General features: G+C 35.5%; 1 long non-coding RNA gene across 1 annotated transcript in view; it reads right to left on the bottom strand.

The window, feature by feature from the left end:
* LOC135220886 (uncharacterized) overlaps positions 1-7,856 on the bottom strand; it is an 81,895-nt gene that overhangs the window by 64,122 nt on the left and 9,917 nt on the right. The window contains exon 2 of the long non-coding RNA XR_010315808.1: positions 864-982. This is a non-coding gene — a long non-coding RNA (uncharacterized LOC135220886). The remainder of the gene's footprint in view (positions 1-863; positions 983-7,856) is intronic.

The raw sequence follows: 7,856 nt of genomic DNA, 5'->3' as shown, positions 1-7,856 counted from the left end.
AAACATAGGTGGTGATCCAAAGTAGATCTAGCGAACCACAAATAGCGATAGGGTACCATCTGGTCTCGCCAGTAATCCTAATTTTAGTGTTTCAGTCCTCTCTCTCTCTCTCTCTCTCTCTAGGTGGATGAATCACTTATCTTTATACAATTGTAACAGATGAATATATTTCGAGAAAGCTTGCACAGCATAAGTACATTGATCAGTAAGAATTCTTTCTTTAAATCGTATTTACAGCAGAGCGCATTCGACCAAAACTCGTCATAGCCTGATAATACTCACAAATACTGCTTTTTTTCGAAGCTGCGAATAACGTTGACAAATACTGTTGTTTTCTGTATCCCAGGAAAGCTGATAAATATTTGGCGGTAATAAGAATAACAACTTCAGGTCGGTTTTATAAAGGGACAATTTTTTTTACGGGATATTAACGTTTACAAAGTCTGGGAGTTAAATGGACAAACTTTTCTCCAAATAACACAACTTTGTCCAGCAAAATAAGTCTGGGTTTTATTCAAAGACAGGAATGTTCGGCTTCAGTTCCCGAATTATATTTTTGGTTGTAATTTGTTCGAAAAATAAAGAAATAATTGTACCAAACTTTTCCTCCATTTTATATCCACTGACAATGCTACTTGTACTCCGAAAGAGATATAATTATGAACGAACCCAAAAGCGAAAAAATACAGCAACGGGGAAATTTTTTTCGGCTCTAAAATACGACATATACACATTATTAGCTAGAAAAATTGAACTAGTTTTGGCCACCTCTCATCACCTTTTATGTAGGACAGTATTCCTAAATACATTAGTACTTCGGTGTTACGAAACAAGACGGGAAGAGATGAAATACCGTCACTTACCTTTAACACCTCCATGAAAATACCTGGGCTTATCCGAGTTTCTGCAGTAGCTGGTTTACGTCAGAGATCTTTCATATTGCGATTTGCCAAAGATGTTCCTGTTCCATGAACCTATATATCTGCAACATAAATGGCATAATGTTAATTTAATGTAGCCACAAGTGATCCATTTAAGGCAGGTAAAAAATGATGCCAGAGCGATCATAAAAGGATGATTGCGCTAAGCCAATTCAAATATTTCGATCATTTAATTGCGCCAAGCCAATCCAAATGTTGCCATCATTTAACTGCGCTAAGCCAATTCAAATATTTCGATCATTTGATTGCGCTAAGCCAATTCAAATGTTGCCATCATTTAACTGCGCTAAGCCAATTCAAATGTTGCCATCGTTTAACTGCGCTAAGCCAATTCAAATGTTGCCATCATTTAATTGCGCTAAGCCAATTCAAATGTTGCCATCGTTTAATTGCGCTAAGCCAATTCAAATGTTGCCATTATTTAATTACACTAAGCCAATTCAAATGTTGCCATCGTTTAATTGCGCTAAGCCAATTCAAATGTTGCCATCGTTTAATTGCGCTAAGCCAATTCAAATGTTGCCTATTTAATTGCACTAAGCCAAATGTTCAAACTGTTTGCCATTATTTAATTGCGCTAAGCCAATTCAAATGTTGCCATCGTTTAATTGCGCTAAGCCAATTCAAATGTTGCCATTATTTAATTGCGCTAAGCCAATTCAAATGTTGCCATCGTTTAATTGCGCTAAGCCAATTCAAATGTTGCCATTATTTAATTACACTAAGCCAATTCAAATGGTGCAATCATTTAATTGCGCTAAGCCAATTCAAATGTTGCCATCATATGATTGCGCTAAGCCAATTCAAAAGTTGCCATCATTTAATTGCGCTAAGCCAATTCAAATGTTGCCATCATTTAATTGCGCTAAGCCAATTCAAATGTTGCCATCATTTAATTGCACTAAGCCAATTCAAATGTTGCCATCGTTTAATTGCGCTAAGCCAATTCAAATGTTGCCATTATTTAATTGCGCTAAGCCAATTCAAATGTTGCCATTATTTAATTGCGCTAAGCCAATTCAAATGTTGCCATTATTTAATTACACTAAGCCAATTCAAATGTTGCCATCATTTAATTGCGCTAAGCCAATTCAAATGTTGCCATCATTTAATTGCGCTAAGCCAATTCAAATGTTACCATCATTTAATTGCGCAAAGCCAATTCAAATGGTGCAATCATTTAATTGCGCTAAGCCAATTCAAATGTTGCCATCATTTAATTGAGCTATGCCATTTCAAATGTTGCCATCATTTGATTGCGCTAAGCCAATTCAAAATAGTGCAATCATTTAATTGCGCTAAGCCTATTAAAGTGTTGCGCTCATTTAATCTATGAAATTAAGGTTTGGTACTGAGAGTATGCTCATGAAATCCGATAATTTAATTTAATACAACCACTGCTGTTGGCATTTACTGCAATTACAATGTGAAGAATAGAATGATCAGGTTTACCAGTTAACCTTCATGGTGTTATTGAGGTCAAAGAATGTTTGCAGTAAGAGAGTAATTTGTAAAACGATCGATATTTACCATAAACTACTGAACTACATTTGAAAACAATTGAATGCCTACTGAGGTCAACATATTCGCGTCCACCTCAGTATGTAATAACATGTGAAATAGTTGATCATAGCCAAAACCCAATTCATGTGTGTTCATTGTCAATAATTGGTATGGCAGCACGAAGAAAGTAGAAAAATTTGACGATTGTCTGCAACTATAAATTGTCTTTGAAAGCGATCCACAAAACCACTGAATGTCATGGTTAATGGCAAGATCAGTATGTTTAATATAGAAATTAATTATAAGATCAGTATGTCTAATATAGAAATTACTTATAAGATCAGTATGTCTAAAAAAGAAATTAATAAGATCAGTATGTCTCATTTATAAATTAATGATACGATCAGTATGTCTAGTATAGAAATTAATGATAAGATCAATATGTCTAATATAGAAATTAATAATAAGATCAGTATGTCTAATATGGAAATCAATGATAAGATCAGTATGTCTAGTATAGAAATTAATGATAACATCAGTATGTCTAATATGAAAAGCCTCATTAAAAACGTATATAGCTGTAAAATGTGATTAATAACTAACTTTAAGCCAATGTTTATAACAGTGAGACGGTCTCACAAGTTAAGTGAATATCCAGAAAACTGAGATCACCAAACGAATACAACAAAATATAAGTGAACCGAGTGTCAGAAACCTTCATAAGGGTGATGTCAGTTGTACATTCGTTCATTATTCATCATTTCCCGAAAAGAAGGTAGGAGGGACCTCGAAATTAGACAGACAACGGGTAACTAGATCTCATCGAGTCATACGGACTTCACCTGGCATCAACTCTGTCCCATACTTCAAGAACTTTTGTGTGTGTACGTGCATGCAGTCATCGTGATCCATTGACTATGTACAAATCTGTAAATCTTTCCGTGGAGGCACACTTACACCTTTGCTTAGAAACGTAATGTAAGATGCATATTTAAATATGTCTGCACAAATGCATTCAAGCATGTTGGTATATGTTTGTGCAAAAGCACACACAAGCGGCCGTTGGTGTAAGAAGGTACAAATGAGTTTCTATTTAACGGAGAGAGAGAAGAGAGAGAGAGAGAGAGAGAGAGAGAGAGAGAGAGAGAGAATGCATAATATGTGACATTTCATTTCAGTATGCGGCAGCGCCGGTCGTCATATTGAGAGAGTATTTAATTTTAATCTGTTTTGTCGCCTGACAAAAGGGCTGCAATGTGAAATCTGTCAACACCGCTTTCCTTTGCAATGCACAGAAAACAACGCTGAATTATCTGTTCTGATGCAATCGTTAAATTATTTCTCTCTGTAAAATCAAAGCCTTTGATGTGTTATTATGGGGGATTTCGCATTTTGCGTTCATTTGATTTTCGTTTCTATCAATTAAGTTCGTTACTGCTGTTATTAAGGGCTTCTAGCTATTAATAATAACAGTTACATAGCCTGTTGTGACTGCTGGATATTTGTTTCAACTATTGTTGAAAAGTTTCGTGTCGCCCCGGAAAGCCGTTTAACTATTAAAAAACCTTTCATGTTTTTACGTGGCTGTAATAAACAATTTATATACATTGCCAATAACTGTTTTGTGTTGGTTTATGTCATTACAGCGGCATACACTCCCTCACCCTACTAACACCCCACCCACTAACCCCTCTCTCTCTCTCTCTCTCGTTTTCTCTACCCATCTCATCTTTCAGTCACTCTTTTTCTCTCTTATCTCTGTTTATCAGTCCCCGGCTCTCTTTGCTTTTCGCTCTCTCCGTTGTTTTCTTCCTTCTCTCTTTCTCTTTCTCTCTCTCGCATAGTGATCTTTATTTATTGTCCCTCCCTTTCTCTGACCGTCTCTCTCTCTCTCTCTCTCTCTCTCTCTCTCTCTCTCATTGGACTAGAATTAGGATATTTTCCTAATCTCTGCTCAGCAGTTGAAAAATCAGTCTTTTATCACAAGGACTCACTTAAACAGTCTCGTAACAGTGAGAGAAATAATTACTTATATCGTTTCAACGAGATAATCGTGTTATATTCTTTCAAAATATGAAATTGCACTATAAGTGCTTTTAAAGACTGAAACAAAATGAATTATCTGAAAAAAAAAATCCATTTCAACAAAAGGCAAATATGTATTTTCAAAGAAAGGCAAAATGGATTACAATGACTTGACGTTTTTTCCATTGTCTGAAAACCCAAGACTAAATTAATATCAGTATTACTGATATTACTTTTGGGTTTTCAGACATGAAAACGCTTCAAGTCATTGTAATCCATTTTGCCTACTTTTGAAAATACATATTTGCCTTTTGATGAAATGGAAATTTTTTTCAGATAACTCATTTTGTTTCAGTCTTTAAAAGCACTTACAGTGCAATTTCATGTTTTTAAAGAATATAACACGATTATCTCATTGAAATAATAAAGGTAAATGATTTCTCTTACTGTTACGAGACTGTTTAATCGAGTCCTTGTGATAATAGACTGATTTTCAAAGTGTCGTATGAGCCGCGGCCCACAAAACTTTAACCCCGGATCGGTGGTGGCATACCCCATATCGTTGCCAGAAGCACGATTATGGCTAACTCTGGCCTTGAATAAGATAAAAACTACTGAGACTAGAGGGCTGCAATTTGGTATGTTTGATGATTGGAGGGTGAATGATCAATAAACCAATTTGCAGCCCTCTAGCCTCAGCAGTTTTTAAGATCTGAGGGCGGACAGAATAAAGTGCGGACGAACAGACAAAGCCGGCACGACAGTTTTCTTTACGGAAAACTAAAAAGAGTGAATTAGTGAAGAGCACCGACACCTTGGGAAAACTGTACATAGTTTTTAGAGAGAGAGAGAGAGAGAGAGAGAGAGAGAGAGAGAGAGAGAGAGAGAGAGAGAGAGAGAGCACATCTGAGTGGCTCCGTGAAGACTGGCAGAGTAGGCACTCAGGTATGGATTGGAGGATGAACTTCATTAAATCAATGATCACTTTCAGGGTCAGCAACTTACATTGATTGAATACCTCCTTTATGTTGTCTTTTATTTTGACGAAATTGTAGCCTTACTCGTTACATTTTTTCTGTATTGTATTTTACGAAGACTTTGACTCTAATCATGTTTTTTTTTTTTCTATTATTTTTATTATTTTAGGTATCTCTGTTCTTTATCTTATATGAATTATTAGTGGTTTGCTTATCCATTCAGTTTTGGTCTTGTTTTATAATGTATGTAATGTATATATATATATATATATATATATACTATATATATATATATATACCTGAAAATATATACACATACGTAATACATATATTTGTATATATACATATGTGTGTAATCATACACACACACACATATATATATATTATATATATATATATATATATATATATATATATATATATATATACTGTACATATAATATAATAATACATATATATTATATATATATACATACTATATATGTATTACGTATGTGTATATATTTTCAGGTATATATATGTATATATATATATATATATATATATATATATATATATATATATATATATATATTATATATAATATATACATACATACTATAAAACAAGACCAAAACTGAATGGATAAACAAACAACTAACAATTCATATAAGATAAAGAACAGAGATACCTAAAATAGTAACCAATATACTCCGAAATAATAATAATAAAAAAACATGATTAGAGTCAAAGTCTTCGTAAAATACAATACAGAAAAAATGTAACGAGTAAGGCTACAATTTCGTCAAAATAAAGGACAACCCAAAGGAGGTATTCAATCAATGTAAGTTGCTGACCCTGAAAGTGATCATTGATTTAATGAAGTTCATCCTCCAATCCATACCTGAGTGCCTACTCTGCCAATCTTCACGGAGCCACTGTGATGTGCTCTCTCTCTCTCTCACTCTCGAAAAACTATGTACAGTTTTCCCAAGGTGTCAGTGCTCTTCATTAATTCACTTTTTTTTAGTTTTCCCTAAAGAAAACTGTCGTGCCGGCTTTGTCTGTCCGTCCGCACTTTATTCTGTCCGCCCTCAGATCTTAAAAACTGCTGAGGCTAGAGGGCTGCAAATTGGTTTATTGATCATTCACCCTCCAATCATCAAACATACCAAATTGCAGCCCTCTAGCCTCAGTAGTTTTTATCTTATTCAAGGCCAGAGTTAGCCATAATCGTGCTGCTGGCAACGATGTGGGATATGCCACCACCGACCCGGGGATAAAGGTGTACGGGCCGCGGCTCATACAACATTATAACGAGACCACTTACAGATAGATCTGTTTTCGGTGGCCTTGATTATACGCTGTAGCGGCTGTACAGAAAACTCAATTGCGACGAAGAAATTTCGTCGCATTTTTTATTGGCAATTATTTCTATACAATTACGTGCGCCGATACGCGCTTAGTTGTCTACGTACTGAATAGTTCAGTAAAATCATCTTCCATAATTTTGTCATTCATTCATCATTTAAAAACTTTAAAGGCGTGAAAATACTTAACGCAAGCCCAGTCTATTTCATTTTAACTACGAAACTAAAGTTATATATAACTGCCTTTTTGGACCATAATGAAAGTTCGAGAAAGCGCAGTCTTACTGGGTGGTTATCGGAGAGGAACTGGTTTAGTATGCAACAATTGAAAATCGGGATTTGGGAGGCCTATGCCAGAGGCTTTCCAGTGAAGGAACTGGAAAAGACCACCCTTTTCCAACTACACGAGAATGTCATTTTTTATATATAAAATGCAGTTATAGATACAAAAAATAGTAATGAATAAAAAAAGATACATCTCGCTTTAAGATAACACGATCATAACATTGATTTTTATGGTTGGTTACCTGTTCATATAATCCGAACAATCTCCCCCAAGACTCAAGTTAAACACCGCCCCCCCCCCCACCCCCCCCAAAGCCTCAACTTGCCCCCTCACCCTTCAAGCACCAAGAAGTAACAGCACATTTTCTTTTTAAATGTGCAATCATAAAAATACGAAATTTCTCGGAAATGTTACCTTTCTTGATCCTTGTCTGTCTTACCAGTGATGATGAGATAAACGGCAGTGGGAGTAAATAATTTTTGCTGAAATACCTTGCTCATGTAGCTTCAAAAAGCACATAAACGAGCTCAACATAAAAAAAATAAATAAAAATAAAACCTGCTGATTAGGATAGCCTCGCTCGCCAAACCGTCTTTGCCAGGCCACCGCCCCCCCACCCCGCGAAAAACTCTGAAATGACGCCCCTGCCTAGGCCTCAACTTTCACCTTAAGTCTACTATATCTTTGCTCTTACGAGAATGATCAGTGATAGTTACCGAGAAGGAACAAAACTCGAGGGGCATTTAAATTTCACAACTACCAGTGGGCTCTGATT

The sequence above is a fragment of the Macrobrachium nipponense genome, chromosome 2, assembly GCF_015104395.2.
Source record: "Macrobrachium nipponense isolate FS-2020 chromosome 2, ASM1510439v2, whole genome shotgun sequence".
NCBI lineage: Eukaryota > Metazoa > Arthropoda > Malacostraca > Decapoda > Palaemonidae > Macrobrachium > Macrobrachium nipponense.
Note: the sequence above shows the minus strand (reverse complement) of the source record. Positions and strands in the feature narration are given on the sequence as shown.